The following is a 27,572-nucleotide window of genomic DNA, read 5'->3' on the forward strand; positions in this document are numbered from 1 at the left end:
GCAGATTAAAAAAATGAAATTGATAGAATGACTTATAGATCTCATCATTTAGGAGAAGATTTAGCCAATTTGGAAAGGTTTGGGGATTGAATTAGAATACAGAGAAAACTAGAAAAAGAACAAACAAAAATAGGATGATTAACTCCAGAGGACACCCATCTGTGATACCATCGTAGTGTATAACCATCGTAGTGTAAACGTAGCACACTAAACTAATAAAACAAATAACCTAGCTACTTTGATAACTTTGGTGGCAGGAGGACCATGTGATTGTAAGGCTTGGAGAAAGAAAGTTAAATGTTCATCTTCCACAGCAGCAAGTGAATGAATTTATTCTTAAACATCATGATATAGGAATACAGCGTAATATTTGTCTTCTAAAATTTTCTGTGCAAGAAAAATTTTAGTGAAAACAAAAAGCAAGACACAAAATAAAACATTGACAAGACCAATGAAGTCCATTGTTGATAAGAGATACAGCATGGGGGCAGTGTTGTGGCACAGCAGGTTAAGCCATCACCTGCGATTCTGGCATCCCATATGGCCCCTGTTCAAGTCCTGGTCGCTCCACTTCTAAACCAGCTCCCTATTAATGTGTCTGTGAAAGAAGTGGAGGATGGCCCAAGTCCTTGGGCCCCTGCCACCCCTTGCTCTGTCTCTCCCTTACTTTCTGTAACTCTTTGAAATAAAAATAAATAAACCTGTTAAAAAAAGATACAGCCTAGTGAAGGAAAAGGGCAATTAAGTAAAATCATAAAACAAGTGCCAATACATGCTGTAAAGGAAATAAGTAGATGCCTGGGTAGAGAATCTCTGGGAAGATTTTTTTTTTATACTGAGTGATCATAAAGGTTTTTTAAGGATGTACAATGTGAGATGAAACCAGATTGAAAAGTCTTGCTTGGGAATAGCTGGAAATGGATTTAGGTAAAAACCTTGCAGAAGGAAATGTCAATCTAAAAATCTTGAGACAGGAAAAAAATTTTCAAAGGGACTTGGGAAATGTCTGACTGTTTACACAATGGGTATGATATAGAATTTAAGATGAGTTTGGAGAAACCAGAAAGGGCCAAATCTTGCCTTGATTTTGATTAATTAAATAAATTCAGGGGAGAAAGCACTTAACAGTTAAGACATCTGAGTATCTGGGTTCAATTCCCAGCTCTGAGTTCTGACCCATCTTCCTGCTAGTGCAGACACCCGGAGGCAGTGGTGATGGCTCCAGTAATTGAGGTCCTGCCACTGACATGGGAAACCTGGATTGAGTTTCCAGCTCCTATATTTGGTCCTGCCCAGCTCTAGCTGTGGTGGGCATTCAGAAAATGAACCAGAGGTGAGAGCACTCTCTCGCTCTTTCTCTCTCTAACTTCTAAATGGAAAATGGATTGGATTACACAAGTTTGGAAGTAAGAAACACCAAGAATAGCATTGGTCTAAAGACAATAGTAGCAATAGATATATAGAGAAGCGATGACATACAAAATATGTTTGAAAACTAATACACAAAATTAGGTGATAGATCCAATGTGTTGTTAGGTAGAAAAGAAAATATTAAGGTTGAGTCTTGGATTTCTATTTGGGACAATTTGGTAGATAATGACAACATTTATTAAGATAGAGAATTCTGGAGAAAGTACAGGTAGAAGTGTTCAAATAGAAAAGTGAAGTCATTTCATATACAATTTATACTCAAGATGCTATTAGATATTCAAGAATGACTATCAATCTTGCAATTGGACTTGTAAATCTGAAATTCAGATATGTAAGCCAAGAAACGGTAAGAATTCAGAAGACATTTAAATCTAGGGCAACAGAAAGGATCACCTAGACTTAGTGGACAAAAATAAGAGAGTACACAAATTTGAGTAATTTCAGCAATTAGAGGTCAGAAGAAGAGGATCAGAAAAGACTGAGACGGTGCAGATAATGGAATAAGGAGACAGGTAAGAGAATGTGGTGATTTGGAAGTCAAGTGGGGAACTTCTTTCATTTCGGAGGAAAGGAAGCACTTATGCCCAGGGCTGCAGAGGAGTGAAATTGAGAACAGAAGTATAGCCCTTCTATTTGTCAGTTTGGAGGATAAAAATAACTTGATTCGAATGCTAGAGGCAACAGCCAGAGCAGATTATAGAGTAAGGACTGTTGCTCAATGGGGATTTGTGGGAATTCCTGAGGCTTCTGGAATAAATCAGTGGTCCAGTGCATTGGCAATTCATATGATCAAACAGGGGTTAGGAGACATAGAAATGTTGTGTGATCAGCATCCTCCTCATTGAGGGAGCAGGGAAGGCTCTCAATTTTCCATGCCTCCCAATGCATCTCTATAACTTGCAATCTGATCAGCAAACACTTTCCATCTTGTTTCCAATCACATATACAGATTTTTTAGCCAAAGGGGAGAAAAAGCTAAAAACACTACCCTAGATGGTCAACTCAAATCACTGAGGATATTGTTATGGGAGAACAGCTGTTGTCGGTCATCACTGAACACTTTTACATGTGCCACAACAGTATTACTAGTGACAGCTCATGAAATACAGGAGAAAAACATTAAAAGTCAAGTTGATTATTTCACATTTATACAAAACTGTCAGGAAGAAAAATAAACAGATAAAATTAACATATCCTAAAAATAGGTGGAACTGTTGTATGTGAAACTCTATTGAGAAACCTTTGCCTAATATTAATGCATTCAGCCCTAGCACAACTTTTCTGAATAATGACTTTTGGCAAATACTCATTCTGTGTTCTGCATCTAACTTCTGCACTCAAAAAAAATCTTATTTTTATTCCTCTACAAACTTACCAACCCTTGTTATTTTCAGCTGTTTTATTTTTAGCAATTCACTGATGTGTGCTCGTATTTCTTTGTATTTATATTTTTCATTTTCCAATGTTGTACACTCAGTTAAATGTACATTATCCATTTGAATATATTTTTGCCAAGTCTCTATGAATTTCAGTAACTACTTTTTATTTTATTTTTTAAAATAAACAATATATTTAATGTAGTTCATAGATATGATTCTTTTTTTAATTTTTTTTATAGATAGAGTTAGACAGTGAGAGAGAGAGAGACAGAGAGAAAGGTCTTCCTTCCATTGGTTCACTCCCCAAATGGCCGCTACGGCCAGCGCCCTGCACCGATCTGAAGCCACGAGCCAGGTGCTTCCTCCTGGTTTCCCATGTGGGTGCAGGGGCCCAAGCACTTGGGCCATCCTCCACTGCACTCCCAGGCCACAGCAGAGAGCTGGACTGGAAGAGGAGCAACTGGGACTAGAACCCGGTGCCCATATGGGATGCTGGCGCCACAGGTGGAGGATTAACTAAGTGAGCCATGGTGCCGGCCCCTCATAGATACAATTCCAAGAATACAATACTTTCCTCCCTCCCTCCCTCCCTCCCTCCCTCCCTCCCTCCCTCCCTCCCTTCCTTCCTCCCTCTTTCCTTCCTTCCTCCCTCCCTTCCTCCCTCCCTTCCTCCCTCCTTCCCACCCTCCCTTCCTCCTTCCCTTCCTCCCTCCCTCCCTCCTTCCCACCCTCCCTTCCTCCCTCCCTCCCTCCTTCCCACCCTCCCTTCCTCCCTTCCTCCTTCCTCCCTCCCTCCCTCCTTCCTCCCTCCCTCCCTCCCTCCTTCCTCCCTTCCTTCTTTTATTTTTCTTTCTTTCCTCCCTCCCTCCTTCCTCCTTCTTTCCTTCCTCCCTCCCTCCCTCCCTCCTTCTTCCTTCCTTCCTTCCTTCCTTTTTCTTTTCCTTCCTTCCTTCCTTCCTTCCTTCCTTCCTTCCTTCCTTCCTCCCTCCCTCCCTCCCTCCTTCCTTCCTTCTTTTCTTTCTCTTTCTTTCCTCCCTCCCTCCCTCCTTCCCTTTCTTCTCTCCTTCCTTCCTTCCTTCCTTCCTTCCTTCCTTCCTTCCTTCCTTCCTTCCTTCCTTCCTTCCTTCCTTCCTTCCTTTCTTCATTATTATGGTTTCAGATAGCATATTTTAAATTTACATGATAATCAGAGGCTTAATGCTTTGTTAAATAACAAATTCAACAAGTGAAAAGACCACAGATCATCAGATATATAGGCAAGGACTATAAGCAATAATCAAATGAAAAGATGTCAATTTCACTCATATAAAGTAAATTTAAATATAATCACAAATGATTCTCATTCTTTTTTTTTTTTTTTTTTTTTCGGACAGGCAGAGTTAGACAGAGAGAGAGAGACAGAGACAGAGACAGAGAGACAGAGAGACAGAGAGAAAGGTCTTCCTTCTGTTGCTTCATCCCCCAAATGGCCGCTATGGCTGGTGCCCTGCACCGATCCGAAGATAGGAGCCAGGTACTTCCTCCTGGTCTCCCATGCGGGTGCAGGGCCCAAGCACTTGGGCCATCCTCCACTGCTTTTCTGGGCCATAGCAGGGAGCTGGACTGGAAGAGGAGCAACCGGGACAGAACCGGCACCCCAACGGGGACTAGAACCTGGGGTGCCAGCGCCGCAGGTGGAGGATTAGCCTAGTGAGCTATGATGCCAGCCAATTCTCATTCTTGACCATTTCTTTGACAAAGATGTAAAACAAAGTTTGATAAAATTGTATTTGCTGCAATACTGATACACATAGGCATTGCTTTTTTGTTTTTTGATTGTTTTGTTTTTAATTTTAGTGCCACATATAAGGGAGAATGTGGTATTTGTCTTTCTGTGTATCACTTTTTTCACTTATCATGTTGCAAATGGTAGAATTTCATTCTTTTTATAGCTCTAAAATATTCCAATGTGTGCATAAACCAGATTTTCTTTATCTATTCATCTGATGATGGACATCTTGATTGATTCCATTCTTTAGTTATTATGAACATTGCTGCTTCAAATATTGTGTTACATGCATTGCTCTGATACAACGTGTTCATGGTTTTTAGGTATATAACCTAACCAAAGTGGGATTGCTGGATCATATGGCAAGTTTATTTCCAGTATTTTAAGAAATCTCCAGACTACTTTCCATAGTGGCTGCAGTAATTTAACATTCCCCTCAACGGTGTCTAAGAGTTCCCCTTTCTCTACATCCTCAACAGCGTTTGTTACTCTCTGTCTTTTGGATATTAACCAGCTGACAAGGGTGGGGTGATATATCATTGTGATTTTGATTTGCATTTCCCTAATGACTAGTGATTTTGAGCAATTTCATAAATTTTTTGGCCTTTTGTATTTCTGCTTTCGAGAACTGTCTATTGAGGTTGTTCGGCCACTGGTTTGGTTGTTTTTTGTTGATTTTTTTGAGTTGATATTTTCTAGATATTCATCCCTTTTCAGATAGGTAGCTTGCAAGTATTTTTGCCATTCTGTCAGTTGTCTCTTCACACTATTGATTGTTAAATTTTGACTTGCAGAAGTTTCTGAGCTTGATGTAATCCCATTTCTCCATTTTTGCTTTTGTTGTCTGTCCTTTGTGGGTCTTATCCAAGAAGTCATTACCTACACAAATGCCATGAAGTGCCTCCACCTATTTTATTTCATCATCTAAGAGTTCAAACTTAGGTCTTTGATCGATCTTGACTTGATTTTTGCGATAAAATGTAAGGATTTAATTTCATTCTTATACATATATACATTTAGTTTTGCCAGCATCATTTTTTGAAAGGATTACATTTTCTCCAATGTGTTATCTGAGCACTTTTGTCAAAAATCAGTTGGCTATATGCACATGCTTTAATTTCTGGCTGTCTATTCTGTTCCCTTGATTTATGTGTTAGGATTTATGCCAGTATCACACTGCTTTAGTTACTATACCTTTATAGCACTCATTGAAGACAGATATTGTTATGCCTTCAGCTTGATTTTTTTTAAACTCAGGATTGCTTCAGCTATTCTGGATATTTTTAAATTCTATTTGAATTTTAGGATTGTTTTTTCTAATTCTGTAGAGAATTTCACTTGTATTTTGATAGGAATTGTGTTAAATCTGTAGATCGCTTTAATTAGTATAGACATTTTAATGATATTGATTCTTCCAATCCATGAGCAAGGGATATTGTTCCATGTCCTTGGGTCCTTGATGATTTCTTTAATCAGCATTTTCTAATTTTCATTGTAGAGACTTTTCACGTCTCTGATTAAATTTATTCCAAATATTTTTTATGGCCACTGGAAATGAGATTTCTGTTTTGATTTCTCATTGAGCCAGTTCATAATTAATGTATGGAAAAAGCTACTATTTTGTATGGCTTTTTTGGTAATATGCAACTTTATTAAATTGTTTTTATCAAGTCTAACAGCTTCGTGGTGGAGTGTTTAGGTTTTTCCATGTCATCTGCAAAGGATATTTTGACTTCCTCCTTCCCAATTTTGATGCTGTTATTTCCTTTTCTTCTCTAATTGTTCTTGCTAATACTTCCAATATTATATTAATTAAGACTGATGAAAGTGCATAGCCTTGTGTTGTTCCAGATCTAAAAGGAAATGCTTTCAGGTTTTCCCCATTCAATATAATATTGGCTGTTGGTTTGTCATATATAACCTTTATAACTTTGAGATGTGTTCTTTCTACATCTAATTTGTGGAGGTTTATTTTTTCTTTTTATCATGAAGCAGTGTTGAATCTTATCAGATGTTTCTCTACATCTATTGAGATACCCATATGGCTTTTATTAATCATTCTGTTGATGTGATTTATGATGTTTATTGATTTCTGATGTTAAATCACACTTGTTTCTCTGAGATAACTCAACTTGATTGTGATGTATGATTTTTTTGTGGTATTGGATTGGGTTTGCTAGTATTTTGTTGAGAATTCTTGCATCTATATTCATCAAGGAAATAGATGTGCAGTTTGGTTTTCATGTTGTGTCTTTATTTTGTTTTGGTATCAGAGTGATGCTGCTCTCATAAAAAGAGTTTGCAGGGTTCTATGATTTTCAGTATTTTGGAATAGTTTGAAAAATATGAGTTTGTTCTGCTTTAAATGTTTTTTAGAATTCAAAGTAAAGTTATCAGGTCCTGGACTTTTCCCTGACAGGAAATTTTTAAGATACTGCTTCAATTTCATTGCTTGTTATGGGTCTGCTTAGATTTTTCTGTGTCTTCTTGATTGCCTTCTGACAATTTTGGTGCTGGATTATTCTTACTTTCCTATTTGAGATGTATCATTAGATCATTTGAGGCTGTTCTCTTTTTTAGTATAAGCAGTTAATGCTATTAAACTTCCCTATTAATACTGATTAATACCAGTTTTGCTGTATTCCAGAGGTTTTTGATATGCTGTGTTTTTATTTTCATTTATTTCAAGAAAGCATTTGATTTTCTTTTTACTTTCTTCAGTGATCCATTGATTATTTAGTGGCATGTTGTTTAATTTCCATGTATTTGTAAATTTTCCATTGTTGTTGATCTCAGTTTTTATTCAAAGCTTTGTGGTTTGAGAACATATATGATTTTAATCCTTTTTAATTTCCTGAGACATTATCTGTGGCCTAACATATGGACTATCCAAGAGAATGTTCCATGTGCTACTGGAAAGAATGTATTGTGTAGCTGTTTGGTGAAATATTCTGTAAATGTCTTTAAGGTCATTTAATGAATAGTACTGTTACATTCTGATGTATCTGTGATATTCTGTTTGGATGATCTGTCCATTGATGACAGTGGGGTGTTGAAGTCACTCACTGTTATTGTATTGGAGTCATGATTCTCTTTAGGTCTAATGCTATTCACTCTATATATCTGAGTGGTCTTGTGTTCAGTGGATATATTTATATAGTATATATATATTTAGACTGATAAGAGGATTGATTAAGCAAGAAGATACAGCATAATTCACATATATTATATATAATATACATTATAATCATATATATTATATATAAAAATATATAATATGTTAGATATATAATTAATATAATATAATATATAATATATAACATAATATAAAATAATATATTATATTTAATCATATAATATATAATATATTACATATACTTATATATTATATATTATATATAAATTATGTATACATCTATATATACATCTATATAATATATAATATATATTATACATATATTATATATGAATTAATATATAATTGTATATAATATATGTTATATATTATATATAATTAATATATATAATATATAATATATATGAATTATGCTGTATCTTCTTGCTTAATCAATCCTCTTATCAGTATAAAACATCCTTCTTTGTTTTTACAGTTTTCTGTTTTTTTTCTTATCCAACATTTTATTTTTTTTTAACTTTTATTTAATGAATATAGATTTCCAAAGTACAGCTTATGGAATACATTGGCTTCCCCCCACCCCCCGATGACTTCCCTCCCACCCGCAACCCTCCCCTTTCCCGCTCTCTCTCCCCTTCCATTCATATCACGATTCATTTTCAATTTTCTATATATACAGAAGATCAGTTTAGCATACATTAAGTAAAGATTTCAACAGTTTGCACCCACATAGAAACACAAAATGAAAAATACTGTTTGAGTACTCATTATAGCATTAAATCTCAATGTACAGCACATTAAGGACAGAGATCCTACATGAGGAGTAAGTGCACAGTGACTCCTGTTGTTGACTTTACAAATTGACACTCCTGTTTATGGCATCAGTAATCTCCCTATGCTCCAGTCATGAGTTTCCAAGGCTATGGAAGCCTTTTGAGTTCTCTGACTCTTATCTTATTTAGACAAGGTCATAGTCAAAGTGGAAGTTCTCTCCTCCCTTCAGAGAAAGGTACCTCCTTCTTTGAAGACCTGTCCTTTCCACTGGGACACTGGGATCTCACTCATAGAGATCTTTCATTTAGTTTTTTTTTTTTTTTTTTTTTTTTTTTTTTTTTTTTTTTGCCAGAGTGTCTTGGCTTTCCATGCCTGAAATACTCTCATGGGCTTTTCAGCCAGATCCGAATGCCTTTAGGGCTGATTCTGAGGCCAGAGTGCTGTTTAGGACATCTGCCATTCTATGAGTCTGCTGTGTGTCCCACTTCCCATGTTGGATAGCTCTCCCCTTTATTTATTCTATTGTTTTTGTTTTTACAGTTTTCAATGCAAAGTCTCTTTTACATGATTTGAGTAAATCTACTTCATTCATTTTTGGTTATATCAGTTTGGTATATCTTTGTCCAGCTCTTCATTGTCAGTCTATGTGTATTTTTATTTGTGAAGTGAGTTTCTTGTAGGTAGTATATAGTAGATCTTTCTTTCTTTTTATCCATTCAGCCAATCTAAATCTTTCGGCTGGTGAATTTAATCCATTTTCATTCAAGATTAATATTCATAGATAAGAACTAACAACTGTCATTTTGTAGATTGGTTATTGATCACACTTTTTCTGTTGGTGAATCTGATAGTGTAATATGTTTTAATAATTTTTACTTCTAAAGTAAGACTCAGTTCAGAATTTCTTGTATGACTGATCTTGTGGTGGTAAATTCTCTCAGTGTTTGCTTAGCTGGGAAATATCTTATTCTCCTTCACTTCTAAAGGATAAAATCACTGGATAAAATAGTCTTTGTTAGGACTTTCTTTCTTTCTAAAGATTTATTCATTTATTTGAAAGGCAGAGAAGCAGAGGCAGAGAGAGAGAGAGCGAGCGAGAGACATTCCATCTGCTGGTTCACTCGCCAAATGGCTGCAATGGCTGGAGCTGAACCGATCCAAAGCCAGGAGCCAGGAGCTTCTTCCTGATCTCCCATGCAGGTGCAGAAGCCCAAGGACTTGGACCATCTTCCACTGCTATCCCAGGCCATGGCAGAGAGCTGGATTGGAAGTGGAACAGCACGGACTCGAACTGGTGAACATAGGGGATGCCGGCACTGCAGGTTGCAGCTTTACATGCTATGCCACAACACCCGCCCCTTACTTTCTTTTAAGACTTGAATTATATCACCCCTTCTCTTCTGTTCTGTAGGGTTTCTGCTGAGAAGTCTGCTGTTAGTCTAATTGGATTTCCTTTATGTAGCTTGATGTTTGTTTCTTACTGTCTTTAGGATTCTCTCCTTGCGCTTAACTTTTGAAAAATTTGACTACAGTATGACTCAGAGATCTTTTTTGGTTGACTCCACTTGGGGTCCTTTGAGCTTCTTGTGTGTGGATGTTCATGTCTCTTTCAAGACTTGGAAAGTTTTCAGCTATTATTTCATGGAGTAGCTTTTTAATGCCTCTTCCCTTCCCTTCTCCTTCAGGAAGCCCTACACATGAATATTTGGTTGCTTAATGATATCCCATTTTTTGCACAGACTTTCTTCATTCTTTTAAATTCTCTCTCTTTATTTTTCTCTGAGTAGGTTATTTCAAAACTCTTTTCATCGAGATCAGAAATTCTGAGGCTGACACTGTACTGTAGCAGATAAAGCTGCTGCCTACAACACTGACATCTGGTAATCTCACATGGGTGCTGGTTTGAGTGCTGGCTGCTCTACTTCCAGTCCAACTCACTGCTAATGCACCTGGAAAAGTAGTAGAGGATAACCCAAGTGCTTTGACCCCTGCATCCATGTGGGAGATCTAGATAAAGCTCCTGGCTCCTGGCTTCAGCCTGGCCCAGCCCTGGTCATGTGGCCATTTGGAGAGTGAACCAGCAGGTGGAAGACTTTCTCTCTCTCTCTCTCTCTCTCTCTCTGCCTTTGCTTTTCTCTCTTTCTAACTGACTTTCAAAAAAATGAATCTTAAAAAAATAGAAAGAAATTCCAGGGGCTAGCTCTGTGGCTCAGCAGGTTAAAGCCCTGGCCTGAAATGCCGACATCTCATACGGGCACCGGTTCTAGTCCTGGCTGCTCTACTTTCGATCCAGCTCGCTGCTATGGCCTGGGAAGGCAGTGGAGGATGGCCCAAGTCCTTGGGCCCTGCACCCACATGGGAGACCCCGAAGAAGCTCCTGGCTCCTGACTTCGGATTGGCTTAGCTGTGGCCATTGCAGCCATTTGGGGAATGAACCAGTGGATGGAAGATTTCTCTCTCTCTGTCTCTACCTTTCTCTGTGACTCTGTCTTTCAAATAAATAAAGGTAAATCTTAAAAAAAAAAAGAAATTCCTGCCCCCACTTGGTCTATTCTACTCTCAAAGCTTTCAGTTGTATTTGCTATTTTATTGAAATTTTCATCTTCAAAATTTCTATTGGGCTATTCAGAATGATTTCTACTCCCTTAGTGAAGTTTTCATTTTCTTACCTATTGTTTTCTTCATTTCTGTAAGCTGTCTATCTGTATTCTCTTTCACCACACATCTTTTTTTAAAGATTTATTTATTTATTTGAAAGTCAGAGTTACACAGAGAGAGGAAAGGCAGAGAGAGAGGTCTTCTGTCCAATGGTTCACTCCCCAGTTGGCCGCAACGGCTGGAGCTGCGTCTATCCAAAGCCAGGAGCCAGGAGCCAGGAGCTTCTTTTGGATCTACCACGCAGGTACAGGGGCCCAAGGACTTGGGCCATCTTTTACTGCTTTCCCAGGCCATAGCAAAGAGCTGGGTTAGAAGAAGAGCAGCAGGGACTAGAACTGGCACCCATATGGGATGCCAGCACTTCAGGCCAGGGTGTTAAGCCTCTGCGCCACAGCACCGGACCCTATCAAGTTTTCTTACAATCATTATTTTGAGTTCCATTTCTGGCATTTCATAAATGTCGATGAGATCACGATATATTTCTGGAGTTTTGGTCTTTTGGAGGTGTCATGCTGCCTTGCTTCTCATGGCTCCTGTATCCCTCCATTGACATGTACGCATCTCATGTAATACCCTCTTCTTTTTGAAATAGGTTTTATTGTAAAGGAGTTTATGGTTTAGATGGCATGCATGATATCACCTGGCTTGTTGCTTTTGCTTTGGTCCTAGGTGAGCCCAGAAATGTAAACTCTGAGTGATTTCTTTTGCTTTAATCAATGTCAGCTATGTCTATCAGTGACACTGTGGTCTAGTCCGTAGCCGTTTTTAGGGGTAAAAGTGTGACTCAGATGAATGTGGGATGTTTAGGGTGTGCCTCTTCAGTCCCCAGAGAGTTTAGTTTCATCCTTACCATGGATTGTAATAGCCAGGGTCTCATTCTTGGTGCTGAGGGACACAGAGGAGGCTGTCCCGTTGTCTCTCTGGCAAGCCTGAGTGATGCTGGGGCTGTAGCAGCAATAGTTGTGATTCTAGGTCTATGTGAGGTGGATAGGCCCTTCCTTATCCTGCTGGGAGAGTGCAACTGTTGCAACAGCAAAAGCTCTAGTCCCAGGACATGGGGATGTGAAGCAAATGCTTCTCCAGTGTGGCAGAGTGACTACAAGGAGACTTTGTACTGGGAATTTTGGGTCTGGAGAGGTGGAATGCAAACTGATTATTCCCTAGGTCCCTCCAGGTAGATTCCAGTGGGATTGTGGAGATTACTACTGATTGTTACAGCCTTGGTGCCGCCAGACACAAAGGCATTGTTGCCCAGGGTGGGAGTCAGATGTTGGGGATGGTAGTAGCCATCTGCTTGCAGCAGAGAGACGAGACACAGTACTCTAGAGAACACAATTGAGTAAAAAATCACTCTAAAAATTGTAATACCAAAATCACCAGTCAGTCCTGGTTCTGCAAGGTACAGGTAGAAGTGCTCCAAGTTCTCCTGTGGCATGCAAGTGTGATGCTGGGGTTTGTGCCTGGGACTCCCAGACCATGAGCTAGGAGGTGCAGAAGGAACTTCCTTAGGTCAGGTTCTGTTTTTTTATGGGCTGCCACTGGTGCTAGCCCCAGGATGTTGAAGGGAGTCATCCACGGATCACGGAGAGTGAGTGAGTACAGCTGCAGGGCATATGGCCCAAACACAGTTGCAGGATGCAGGGGTCTGTCTATTTTCTGCCCGGTGAATTGCCCTAGTTCTGGCTCTGGTCACTTGGTAGCTGCCCAACAGTGATCAGTGCACAACTCTATATAGCCAATTGAGTCTGGTGCTTCGGTGGGTGGGGGAGGGAAGGGAAGCAACATGGCTGCCCTTTTCAGAGTGGTTGCTCAGATCCCAGTCAGCTAGCCAGGCTGCAGTTGCAGTCATCGAGGGACTGTGGAATTCTCCCTCAGTTAACCCAGCTGATCGTGCAGCCTGTGGCAGCTCCTTACTCCCGAGACTTGTGAGGATGGTGTTTCCCAGCTGGCAGCTGGCTGCGTAGATACAGGGCGTGGCTGTCTGCGCACCCAGCTGTGGCGGTGTCTGGCCTCTCTCCTATCTGGCCCATGGAATCTCTGTCCTGTTCTGTTGCTTCTCCACTGAAATTTTCTGTCAGTCTCCTGGGAACGTGATCCTTCCTTTGTTTTTCTGTTGTCTTTCTGTGGCTGAGGTCAGTGCCTCTTTTCACAATTCAGTCTTCTTGGCTCTTCTCCTTATTTTTAAATGTTTGTTTATTTGACAGGCAGGTTCATTCCGCAAATGTCTTCCATGGCTGGAGCTGAAGCTGGAAGCTGGGAACTTAGTCCAGGTCTCTCACATGGTAGCAGGGACACACCTACCAGAGCCATCATCTTCTCTTAGGGCCTATAGCAGGTAGCGGGAGTCAGGAGCTGGAACTGGTTATTTAATGCAGCACTCCAGAATAGGATGCCAAGTGTCATAGGCAGTAACTCTTAACCCTAAGTAGCTATCTTAAAATACCTGTCTTTATTGAATAACATCAGTCTTAAAATAGTAAACTTTCATATGTGGATCTCAATTAGAATTCATTCATAATTATTTTAAAGAGAATTATGTGTTCCTAGCATAGTAAAAAGAGTAGAATTTGGCATCACAGACATGACTCTTATTTTACTTGAGACACCTGGTTTAGACTGATAGTCTAAACTTCATGAGTTTCTCAGTAAATTGCCTGTAAAATAGGGGTAATAATGCCTACCTGTTGGCTCTTAAACCATTGTTATTATATGTGAAGTGCCTTAATGTGGTGCTATTCACAGATGTTACCATTGTAAGCTTTTAAAAGAAGTACCAACATGTTTTCGAACTGAATGTGCAGTGACATTTCCTGCCATCACCAAATATATAGATCAAATATCCCAGTAACTGTGGAATAAACACAACTTATATGAGAGTAACAATTATCAAGCACCATTCAGATGATGGATAGATGCTCACAATTTTACTTTCCAAACGACACTGAGGCACTCAATCAATTTTTACCTTGCTTTTTGAGAGAGAAAAAATAAACTCATATATTATCAACATAGCAGTGTCAACTGAAACTGCACTTCAGAATGATAGTCTTGAAAGGAGAAATGTTAGCTTAAAATTTTCCAGAGCCACCTTTATTCAAAAATTAAATTTCGTGCGTCCCAACAGGAAATGCTAGATAATATTAACAAAAGGTGCTATGTATGTACACTGTATGAGCAAAGAATAGATCTGATTTAAGGCAATGATAAGCAGGTGAAGACCCATGATCAAGTATGTCAATACAATAGACAGATCCCACAATGTGGAGGCTGACAGCATGCTGTTATCAGCATATAGGAGCAAATGATTGGTACATTACTCTGAAAGAGGCAGCCGTCATGCTGTGGGAAGATCAAAACATAGATAGAAATTTCTCATTAAGGTTGTTGGGTTTGAGGCAATTGTAAGAATGGGTTGTCAGCACTACTTACAATGCTGTTGGTTAGAGAATAGAAATTTCTTGATAGGAACATGGTATTATTACATATTCTGTTACCCATGAGGAATGGTCTTTGCTTTCCATTAGCGTTATAAATCCACATTTTTTTACAATGTACCTGAATACTTATAAAATTTAGATGCTGATGTAAGTAAGTTTTTCATCATCTTCAAGGGAATTCACCCTTTTTTGGGGAAATTTATGTGTGTGTATGTATGATGTCAACAATGTAGACAAATTATTTTAACTATACACACACATATATATGAGGATACTTCAAAATATCTGTGGAAAAATATAATTAAAAGATAAATTTAATTTGGTATAATTTTGTAAAATCTACACACAATTTTTTTTAAAGATTTATTTATTTATTTGAAAGTCAGAGTTACACAGAGAGAGGAGAGGCAGAGAGAGAGAGAGAGGTCTTCCATCCACTGATTCACTCCCCAATTGGCCACAACAGCTGGAACTGGGCCGATCCGAAGCCAGGAGCCAGGCGCTTCTTCCCAGTCTCCCCCACAGTGCAGGGGCCCAAGGACTTGGGCCATCTTCTACTGCTTTCCCAGGCCATAGCAGAGAGTTGAATTGGAAGTGGAGCAGTCGAGACTCAAACCAGAGCCCATATGGGATGCCAGCCCTGCAGGAAACAGCTTTACATGCTACGCCACAGCTCTGGCCCTGACTGTTCCACTTGCAATCTAGCTCCCTGCTGATGTGCCTGGGAATGCAGCTGAGGAAGGACCAACTCCTTGGCCTCTTGCATCCCAGTGGGAGATTCAGATGAAGCTCCTGGCTTCTGGCTTTGGCCTGGTCCAGTTCTGGCCTTTGTGGCCATTTGAGGGGTGAACCAGCAAATGGAGGAGCTCTCTCTATTTCTTCCTCTCTCTCTCTGTAACTCTGCCTTTCAAAGAAATAAAATAAGTATTTAAAAATACCGTAGGCTGGGTGGCTCAAATAAAATAAGTTTATTTTCTCAGAATTCTGGAGGCAGGAATTCTAAAACCAAGATATGAATAAGTTTCTTTTGTTTTGAGTCCTCTCTCCTATGCTTGTAGATGGCTCTGGCTCCTGACTCCAACTTCATATTAATATAAAGCCTGAGAGGCACCAGGTTATGTCTTAAGTAATTGGGTTCCAGCCACACATGTGGGAGACCTGGCCTGAATTTTTGGCTCTTGGCTTTGGCCTGGCTCAGCATTGGCTGTTGTGGGCACTGGAGGAGTGAACCAGTGAATAAAACATTTCTTTGTCTCTCTACAACTCAAAAACATAAAACAAAAACTTACACATATTTAAAATCTATAAACACTCATGTTATAATTCATGATTACTTCCAATTCTAAATGGAACAAAATATTTGCTTAATTTGTGCAATAGCATAAAGATAAGTGCAATTATGAATTTCAGAAAAAATTTCATATTGTATCTTCTTTTTTCTACATTCTCATGTGGCCCAGTGGGTAAAGCCACTGCCTGTGATGCTGGCATCCCATATGGGTGCCAGTTCATGTCCCTGCTGCTCTACTTCTGATTCAGCTCCCCGTACCTGGTAAATCACCGAAAGATGGCCCAAGTGCTTGGGCCCCTGAACCTATGTGGGAGGCCTGGAGAAAACTCCTGGCTCCTGGCTCAGCCTGGCCCCGTCCTGTCCACTGTGGCCATTTGGAGAGTGAACCAGCAGATGGAAGATAATTCTCTCTCTCTCTCTCTGTAACTCTGCCCTCAAATAAATACATAAATCTGTACCTATATGAAAAAAGAGCATCTTTTGTTCATATCTTACAAATTTCATCTTTCTTTCGTCTTCTCCTTCTCCTTCCTTCTGCAAAATCACTAATCCAATGGCACAATCAACTACATCTCAGCCTAAGGCTATTTCTACCTTGCTCTCTCTGATTGAATTCACTGTCAGTGGGTTTTGTGATTGTTTTGGTGTGCTTGTTCTTTCACCAATACTCTTTTACTCAAAATATCTCTTCAGGGTGGATTTAACTGCATCATAAAACAGATCATCAGGTTATTTCTGACCTTCTACTTAAGTGACACATAACTAAATCAAACATGTAGGAATCCTTGTGGATTCAATTTGGAATTGGTGATTTACTTGCATCATAGACTAGGTCCTTGACCCTATATGAACAAAGCTTCAGAAGGGACAGTGATAGATGAATGGAAATCATAAGTGGGCAATTCATTGTAGTATCAGAAAGCTTCTGTTCCTACATTGACTTATTTAAGAGCATTTTGGTAAAATAGTTCCTATTGTTTTATTCATATCTGTTTCAAGTGAGATTCTTTGAGCATCTCAAAATCTTTCAAGTAAAATCTGAGATTCAAAAAAAAAGCATTTTATTAGATAGTAAATTGAAATGTATAGCTCTGAACAACACTGTTCTGACACCTAAAAAGTTGGTATCATACTTTGATAAAATAATGCTTCATATATTTGTTATCATCATCTTTAAATGAAAAATTCTAGAAACAACAACAGTGACTACTTCCAGAGTACAGCTTACATCCCAAGTATTATTTTAAATTCATATGGTTATTAATTAATTTAATTGCTATGCCAACCATATGAGGTAGATATAATTTTATTATTATTCATCCTGGATAGGACTGATGTTCAGAGACATTAACCACAGATCCTACAGCAAATAAGTGGCAGAGCCAGGATTTGAGGTAACCAATCATGTTTGTCATTATCATCTGTTTTTCTCTTCAAAGTTTTAAGCTCATTGCTCCTGCTCTGTTTATTATTTTGTGTCTCTTCCAATGTGTTAGAGTTGAGAAAGAATGGTTTTAACAGAATATTTGAAAATTCTTTAGAGATATCAATCAAGAAGTTTTAGTGAACCATTTTATTACTACAGAACCAAACATTTTTGTGTGTGATATAAAATAGTTTCCTTAATTTTCACGTCATTTTGATGCACTGGGGCAGATTGTAATGTTCAATAGCTCTGACGCCTACATGTTCTAAGTAATCTGTTGTTTTGACATTTATGATTAATATGATACCTAAGGAATCTTATACCTACTACAGCAAAACTGTTTGTAGATAACCAAGAAGCAGGTTAAAAATGAGTTTAGTCTTTTTTTTTAATTTGAAAAACCCTCTTTCATCTTGGCAATGCTTTTTTAGTAAAGCCTTTTTTATACTCCTGCAGGACTGTGTCATGATATAGAAGTAAGTGAAGAATTAATGTAGCATCTGAAGTTCAACAAATATCTCTGTAGCATTTTCTTGTTCTTATGTCCTCATTTCCTATGTCAGATTTTTGTCTCAAACATTGACAAATTCCCTCAGATTAAGGATACATTTCATTTCTTTTCTTTTCTTTTTTTTTCTTTTTTCTTTTCTTTTTTTTTTTTTTGACAGGCAGAGTGGAGAGTGAGAGGACAGTGAGAGAGAGAGAGAGAGAGAGAAAGGTCTTCCTTTTTCCATTGGTTCACCCCACAATGGCTGCTGTGGCTGGCGCACCGCGCTGATCCGAAGCCAGGAGCCAGGTGCTTCTCTTGGTCTCCCATGGGGGTGCAGGGCTCAAGCACTTGGGCCATCCTCCACTGCATTCCTGGGCCACAGCAGAGAGCTGGACTGGAAGAGGAGCAACTGGGACAGACTCTGGTGCCGCGACCGGGACTAGAACCCGGGGTGCAGGCGCCGCAGGTGGAGGATTAGCCTATTGAGCTACGGCGCCGGCAGGATACATTTCATTTCAAAAGCATGCAACTAAATGTGCAAGACTATATTTTTATGTACTGCTGGTGATACAGTGTCTTTTCACTTACCAGGTTTGTAAGCTATTTCACTCTACCAATTCAATTGATTTTGTTTCTGTTTCCTTTTCTTTACTACACTAAGAATTAAACAACAAGAAGTCTTCAGAGTTTGGTAACCATGTCCCTCTCCTTGGTTGTGTATTCCCTTTTACTCCTCACTAGCATGATAATAAGTACTAGGTGGTTACTTTTGAGTATTTGCTAAGTATTAACCACTGTTGTTAATGTTTTACACGCATTGCTTCATTTATTCTACTTAATAATTTTACTAAGTAGGAACTCTTTTATAAACATTTTACAAATAAAGAAAATAAGGCACAGAAAATAAGGGTCAAGTGGTTTAGGACTGAAGTTTCAATTCAGTCATTCCTCATCTCTTTTATTCCCCACCTTTACTAGCCTGCCTTGGACACCAAATGGCTATGATCCTTGGATGTGACCAGTTGACTACTAATTTTAGGCCTTGTTAACAAAGGAAGAGTTGATTATCTTTGTAAGTAAATCTGTGGTTAGTGTGAATGAGTAAATTTAACTTAGATAAATAAATATTGAAATAATAGCTGTAAACAACATGCAAATAGTGAATAGTTAACAGATGATTCTTGTAGTCTTTAATTTGGAATTAAATCTGTCCAGTAAATTTGATTATTGCTACATTCAATAGATAGAAGGTTGCTAGTAACTCCTTTTATATGAGAGATTGTTTTTATAAGCATTTAATCATATCCTTACTATTTCCTTGTACCATATGTACATATACTTTATGGCATATGTCTGTTTGAAGTAACTTTAGTTATTTGCTGGTGATATAGATTTTTACACCTAAAAGATATTTCTTTATGAACATTTAACTCATATTAATTTTAAAGTATAGAATTCAATCAAAACATTCTAACTAAATATCCACTGTATGTTTACTGTTGAGCTAAACTTTTTTTTTTTTTATAATTTTTTTTGACAGGCAAAGTTAGATAGTGAGAGAGAGAGACAGAGAGAAAGTTCTTCCTTTTTCGTTGGTTCACCCCCACAAATGGCTGCCACGGCCGGCGCCCGGTGGCTGGCGTGCTGCGCTGATTCAAAGCCAGGAGCCAGGTGCTTCTCCTGGTCTCCCATGCGGGTGCAGGGCCTAAGCACTTGGGCCATCCTCCACTGCCCTCCCGGGCCACAGCAGAGAGCTGGACTGGAAGAGGGGCAACCGAGACAGATTCCAGCACCCCAACCAGGACTAGAACCCGGGGTGCCAGCGCCACAGGCGGAGGATTAGCCTAGTGAGCCATGGCACCGGCTGAGCTAAACTTTCTAGATGGCACAAACAATTAAAAAAACCAATGTTAATTCTCTGGGAAATAGCTTATTTTTTCTTTTGTGGTAATTGTGCCTGTTTATAGATAACAAAGAGTAGTGTTTCTTTGTAATGAAAAACAATATATACAGGAGTTCAGAAATCATTCGTTTTTAACATTTCAGTTATTTGCAAAATAGGTCTGATTAGTGAGAGTGGTTATAAATTACCCTTTATTCAAAATGTCTACAATTTTAATCATGTTATTTTAATTGCAATAGGTTGTAAATTTGCAATAAAATAACAAGAAGGGAGGCTGTAACAGATGTTCTGTCAGCACAAGTGATTCCAACCGAGACTATCTGGCATTCATCATGCTTAATTTCATCAATTGAAATGTACTGGTTTTCAATATTGTGATGAGCACTATATAGTCAAAAGGCTTCTGACACTTAACAAGACATTTTTTGGATTGAGAATTTTTTGTATAGCGGTTAATTCACTCTGTTGATTTCTTTACCATGGATTGTAAATAATTTTACTTAATTATATATTGTTTTCATATTACGTAACATAAAGGTGGCTTTTTGAAGTTGTTTTCTTCTTGATCATTCCATGTTTCTTTGTGCATAAAAGTGTTTTACTTACATAATGCAAATGTATCAAGCATGCTGAAGCTGGATAAGATTTGTAATTAATGGTGTTAAATTTTTCCTTTGAACTCTACTACTCAATGGTAGTTTAATTTATTTAGATAGCTGTAGAATTCTGTGGAACAGCACATTAACAGTACCACTTTAATAAGCAAAATTACATTTAGGCCTGGCTCAGTAATACATGGGGGGGTTTCAAACAGTTTGTGGAAAATTCATATTATAAAAAAAAGCATGGATTTCAAAATTTTTCTACACCAAAATAAACTTATTGTTTAATCATTTTCCATGAACTTTTTGAAGTACCCTATTACACAATGGATGTTTATACAACTGACAACACAGAACTTCTTCAAGTGTGTTTTTGGATTATTATTTGACCTTGGAAAATATGTGTTAAAAAAAAGGGGTAGAATGATTGGCAAAATTTATATGATCTGTGTATTTTTAAATTATGGTTTCTGCAAATGCAGAAAGGGAGAGTGACAAGGGAAAAGAATGATAAGGGGAAGAGCAAGAGAGAGATTAAAAGTGAAGAAAGAGGCCGGCGCCGTGGCTCACTAGGCTAATCCTCCGCCTAGCGGCGCCGGCACACCGGGTTCTAGTCCCGGTCGGGGCGCCGGATTCTGTCCCGGTTGCCCCTCTTCCAGGCCAGCCCTCTGCTGTGGCCCGGGAGTGCAGTGGAGGATGGCCCAGGTGCTTGGGCCCTGCACCCCATGGGAGACCAGGAAAAGCACCTGGCTCCTGGCTCCTGCCATCGGATCAGCGCGGTGCGCCGGCCGCATCGCGCTGGCCGCGGCGGCCATTGGAGGGTGAACCAACGGCAAAGGAAGACCTTTCTCTCTCTGTCTCTCTCTCTCACTGTCCACTCTGCCTGTCAAAAAAAAAAAAAAAAAAAAAAAGTGAAGAAAGAGTGTTGCACATATTTTAGAAAAAATGGGCAGTTAGAAAGAGAAAGAAGAATCAGAGGAAGAGGTAGGTATTGAGAAGAAAGAGAAAGAAAAAGGGAGAAGCAAAAGGCAAGCGAAAAAACCATAGCCTTTCCTTTCACATGCAAGACGCAACTTTCACCAGCCAACATTCAGAGAGTCATGGAGAGAAGCCAGCTGTTGGGTAACTGCAAGGTGGGATCCTACCGGAGGGCATGCTTTCATAGAGGAAGAGCCAAAGTGGGAGGGAAATGAAGGAAAGTTCCTCTCAATGCCGCATGAGGGAGGCAATTAGACCTGGGCTGGACCTCAGGTACTGCAAATGCCCTTTGTCAGGACCTGGAATCATCCAGGCTGCTGAGGAAGGGAGAGCAGCTTGAGAGATTCTGGGGAAAATTGTGAGCATTGCCCAGAGACACAAGCTGGTGAATTGAGAGGTCAAAGAAGAGGGCAATAAAGCACCAATGCTGTGGCACAGTGGGTAAAGCCACAGCCAATGGTGCCAGCATCCCATATGGGTGCAAGTTAGAGTCCTGGCTGCTCCATTTCCAGTCCAGGGCCCTGCTGGTGAGCCTGGGAAAGCAGCAGAGGTTGGCCCAAGTGCTTGGGCCCCTGCGCCCATGTGGGAGATCTGGAAGAAATTCCTGACTCCTGAATTTGGACTGACCCAGCTCTGGCCATTGCAGCTCAGCAACAAAGAAATATAATTATCCTTATTTTTTTGTTTTTATTTTTTTTTCCACCCAAAGAGTTGGAAAATAAAAGACTATCTTCCAGAATATCTTTAATTCATTATGAAAAATGATTATAAAACTTTCTGAACATTATTACAAAACATTTTAAGAAGAGAAAATGAGAAGAATGGATCTTTGGTATCAAGCCTAAGACGTCATAATGAACATCCTCTCCCAACTCCACCGCAAGGGAAATTAGTAACTCTGGGTGATGGGTACTTCAAAAACAGAATGGTGAAATCGGGTCTGTGTAACTCTCTACTGTTGAAAGTGTATTTTCCCTAAGGCTGGAACCATTTGGCGCCATTTCCAGTAGCATGCTCAGAGGGTCACTTGCCAAAACAATTTGTCCATTAGTGTGAGGAAGACCTGTCATCTTGGCAAAAATGTATCAGTGTATTAAGGACATAGCTAGAGCATGTAGTATTGTTTGTTACAACCCAGAATATCTTACAAATAATATTTCTGTCTCTCTCACAGGCTTAAAATGTCTCTTCAAAAGAAGATAACATTAATGAAATATAGATATCATATCTATCTCTCCTTGAAAAAAGAACAGAGTTTTCGGATTGGTGACTGCAAATTCAGATAAGTGTCTCTATTAGGGTGAGTAAAATGAATTTTACTAATAAAATGTTTGGATACCAGCATTGCTCCAATGAAAGGACAGTCTCTTACTATACTCAATAATGTCTTTAACATTTACAGGTGTGTGGATAGTGATGCTCTATTCTTTTCTCAAACAGATGTTTTATTTTTAGTACATTTTTATGTTCTACTTTGAGCTCATTTTGAGAACAAAAAGGCCCAAATCATACATCAATGAACCGATGCCCTTTCTTCACTGCTTGCCTTTATTGTAGAGTTTGCTTAGTGTGCTGTCAACACGGAGCTCTGTGGTAGGGTAAAATCCACCGATGATCTGCCAGTGCACTGACCATTCAAAGAAACAGAGCTAGAGTTCATGAAACAGAATCATGACTCAAAGAATTGAATGGCAAGATTTTGAAAGGGCAATGAGTGTCACATTTAAAAGACATGGAATCTCTGGAGGATCTTCAAATTTTATCTACAGAATAATTTTACACAACTTAGCTGCCTTCTCAGCAGGGATAAAAGGAACTAAAAATGTTCAACAAATACCAAATTTACAATAGAGACCTAGGGAAGAAGGGACAGTAGGGAATTAGAAGTTTTAGAAGGCTGTTTTAGGATGTTCTTTGTTACCAGTAAGATTACACTGACAAACGATGACACTTAGTACTTGTTCATATATCTATGAAATCAAGATAAAGAAAGCACATACTTTTTAGAAATATTTCATGTAGAGGTAGCAACTAAAAGCTTTTGCCAAAGTATAATGTTTTTATAAATTGTATGCTAACTATCTTAAATAATTTTTGGAAATGACCAAGTAATATGAGCACAGGATTTTTTCCTACTTATATTTTCTGGCAAACTACTATCATCTTAATTCAAAAACTTCATGTAGATGAAGGAATATAAAAGCAGTCCTCTTCCTACAAACTCACATTATGTAGAAGTACATCCTGCAATTGTGATGATGGTGGTTGCAAAAATAAATCATAAAAAGCATATTTCAAAAAATTTAGAAATCATCAATAATTGCATTCTAGTAAAAGGAATCCAGTAGATCAACTTTTCTATTAAAAGCAAAGTAAACAAAGCTGATTACTTATAAGAATATCAACCTCCTGGATCATATCATGTAGTGTTTTGCTGTTGAGTACACTTGGTAAAGTATTGCCTTGGGTCCCACAAATAGGAAATCCAAGTAAGTATTTGAATTGAAGCAAAACATTAAAAAAATCCTCAACTCCCAGGTTATGTCATGTTTCAATTTTTACAGTTATCTTCTGTGGGCTTGATATAAGTATTCATTTGACTATAACTAATTGGAAAATGAATCATAACCAGGATCTGCTATGGACCAATACTTTTTAAACAATGCAAATACTGTTTAAAAACATCATTCTAACTATTACTGCATTCAGCACTTGGTACTATGGACTGTCTTTTAAATTTTGTTTTTAATATAAAGAGAACAGATTTTATGCATTCCATACGGACAGTTCCAAGAAGACAACCACACTTCATCACTCTCCTGCTCCCCTCATCCCTCTCCCTCCTTCCCCTCTCTCCATCAGTTTTTACAAAGACATAATTTTAATACACTCTAAATTCACAGGGTTAACTTTACACTAATCATAATATTCAACAAGTAAAAAGTTGGAAGACCACCATTCCACAGAAATATAAACAATGGATAAAATTGATAACCATATCCGAAAATAGCCAGTTCATTCCTATACATTTTCTAGTATTCTATATCAACTGCCATATATCAGAGAAAACATAAGATATTTATCTTTTTGAGATTGGCTTATTTGACTAAGTTTAATGGTTTACAGTTGCATCCAATATTTGCCAAAGAATGGGTTTCATTGTTTTTTATGGCTGTGTATTATTCTGTAGTATATATACACATTTTATTTATCCAGTTTTCAGTTGATGGACATCTAGGTTGATTCCACTTATTAGCTATTGTGAACTGAGCTCCAATCAACGTGGAGTTACAAATAACTCTTTTATATGCTGATTTCATTTCATTTGGGTAAATTTCCAAGAGTGGGATGGCTGAATCATATGGTAGATCTGTTTTCAGATCTGAGGAATCTCTGTGCTGTCTTCCATAATGGTTGTACTAATTTACATTCCCACTAGCAGTGGACTAGGGTACATTTTCCCCACATCTTTGCCAGCATTTATTGCTTTTTGATTTTCAGATGATAGCCATTTTAACTGGGGTGAGGTGCTATCTCATGGTGGTTTTTATTTGTGTTTCCCTGATGGCTAGTGATCCTGAGCATTTCTTCATGTGTCTGTTGGTGATTTAAATTTCTTCTCTCGAAAATTGTATGTTTGTGTAGTTTACAGATTTCTTAACCCTATTGTTTGTTTTGTTGTTGTTCAGTTTCTTGAGCTCTTTATAAATACTGGGTATTAATCTTATCAGTTGCATAGCTTGCAAATATTTTCTCCCATTCTGTCAGTTGCCTCTTCAATTTGTTGAGTGTTTCCTTTGCAATGCAAAAGCTTCTTAGCTTGATGTATTTCCATTTGTTAATTTTTATCTTGTAGATTTAGATCCTTGATCTATTTTGAGTTGATTTTTGTATAAAGTGTAAGGTAGGGTTCTTGTTTTATTCTTCTGCCTATGTAGATCCAATTTTCCCAGCACCATTTGTTGAAGAGACTGTCCTTTCTCCAGGGGTTGATTTCAGCTCATTTATCAAAGATTAATTGATTGTGGATGTGCAGAAATTTCTGGTGTTTCTATTCTGTTCCATTAGTCTACATATCTATATTTTGTGTCAGTACCAGGATGTTTTGATTACAGCTTCCCTACAATATGTCTTGAAGTCTGGTATTCTGACACCTCTAGCTTTGTTTTGCTGCTTAAAATTGCTTTACCTATTTGGGGTCCTAGGTGTTTCCATAGGCATTTTTAGCTTTTTTTTTTCTATATCTGAGAAGAATGTTGTTGGTATTTGGTTGGATCACATTGAAACTGTAAATTTCTTTCAGTAGTAAGGACATTTTGATGATATTAATTCTTCCAATCCATGACCACAGAAGATTTTTCTGAGTTTTTTTTTTTTTTTGGTGCCTTCTTCTATTTCTTTCTTTATTGTTTAAAATCTTCATTGTAGAGATCTTCCACATCATTTATTAAATGTATTCCAAAGTATTTACATTTTTAGTAGCTTTTGTGAATGTGACTGATATTAGACGTTCTTTCTCTGCCATGGTACAGTCTGTTTATAGAAAGGCTATTAAAATGTGTGTGTTGATTTTATATTCTTCAGCTACACCAAACTCTCTTATGGATTCCAATAATCTCTTGGTAGAGTCTTTTTGTTCCCCTATAAATAGAATCACATCATCAGCAAAGAAGGATTATTTGACTCCTTCTTTTTCTATTTGTATCTCTTTGATTTCTATTTCTTGCCTAATGGCTCTGGTTAAAACTTCTAGGCCTATACTGAATAGCATTAGTGCAAGTGGGCATCCTTGTCTGGCTCCAGATCTTGGTGGATATGCTTCCAACTTTTCTGCATACAATATGTTGCTGTTGGTGGCGTTGCCATATATTGCCTTGATTATTTTGAGTAATATGCCTTCTATACCCAATTTGCTTAAGGATTTTATCATGAAAGGATGTTGTATTTTATCAAATGCTTTCTCTGCATCTATTTAGATAAATTTATGATTTTTATTCTTCAATATGTTAATGTGATGTATCACATTTTTAATTTGCATATGTTGAATCATTCTTGCATATCAGGGATAAATCCCAATTGGTCCTCCTTGAAATGAATGAAAATGACAACACAACATATCAAAACTTATGGGGTGCTGCAAAAGTAGGGTTAAGAAGAAAGTTTATAGCAATTTAGTGACTTAATCAAGAAATGGGAAAGGCCAGTGCCATGGCTCAATAAGCTAATAATCCGCCTGTGGCGCCGGCACCCCGGGTTCTAGTCCCGTTCAGGGTGCTGGATTCTGTCCCGGTTGTTCCTCTTCCAGTCCAGCTCTCTGCTGTGGCCTGGGAGTGCAGTGGAGGATGGCCCAGAGCCTTGGGCCCTGCACTTGCATGGGAGACCAGGAGAAGCGCCTGGTGCCTGGCTTCAGATCAGCACTGTGCGCCGGCCCCAGCGCACTGGCCGCAGCGGCCTTTGGAGGGTGAACTAATGGTAAAGGAAGACCTTTCTGTCTGTCTCTCTCTCTCACTGTCCACTCTGTCAAAAAAAAAATATAAAAAAAGAAAGCCTTTAAAAAAAGAAATGGGAAAGGCATCACATAAATTATCTATTGATGCATCTCAAAATCCTAGAAAAACAACAAACCAAACCCAAAATTAGTAGGAGGAAAGAACAATTATAATTAGAGAAAAATAAATCAAAGTGAAACCAAATAAACTATACAAAATATCAGTGAAATTAAGAGCTATTTTTTGAAAAAAAAAAAAAAAATTGGTACACCATTGGCACAACTAACCAAAAACCATAGAGGGAGAAAACCCAAATCATTAAAATTAGAGATGAAAAAGGAGTTGTTACAATAGATATCACAGAAATAAAAAAAGAATCAACAGGGAATTACTACAGTTATATGCCAAGAAATTGGAAAATCTAGAGGAAATGGATAGATTCCTGGGCAATACAATCTACCAAAATAGATGTGTTAAGACATAGAAAATCTAAACAGAACAATAACCAAAACAGAGCTTGAGTCAGTAATAAAGAACCTCCCAACAAAGGAAAGCTCAGAACTGGTTGGCTTCACTCCTGAATTCAGCCAGATTTTTAAAAAATAATTTAGTTTTTAAGATGAACAAATTTCATGTAACTACCATAGTTTTGAATGAGATCTAATCCCAATTCTTCTCCAACTATTCAAAACAATTAAGAGGGTGAGAATCCTCCCAAACTCCTTCTATGAGGCCATAATTACCTTAATTCCAAAACTAGGAAAAGATACAGTGCAGAAAAAGAACTACAGACCAATATTCCTGATGATC

Source organism: Oryctolagus cuniculus, chromosome 8 (assembly GCF_964237555.1).
Source record: "Oryctolagus cuniculus chromosome 8, mOryCun1.1, whole genome shotgun sequence".
NCBI classification, from domain to species: domain Eukaryota; kingdom Metazoa; phylum Chordata; class Mammalia; order Lagomorpha; family Leporidae; genus Oryctolagus; species Oryctolagus cuniculus.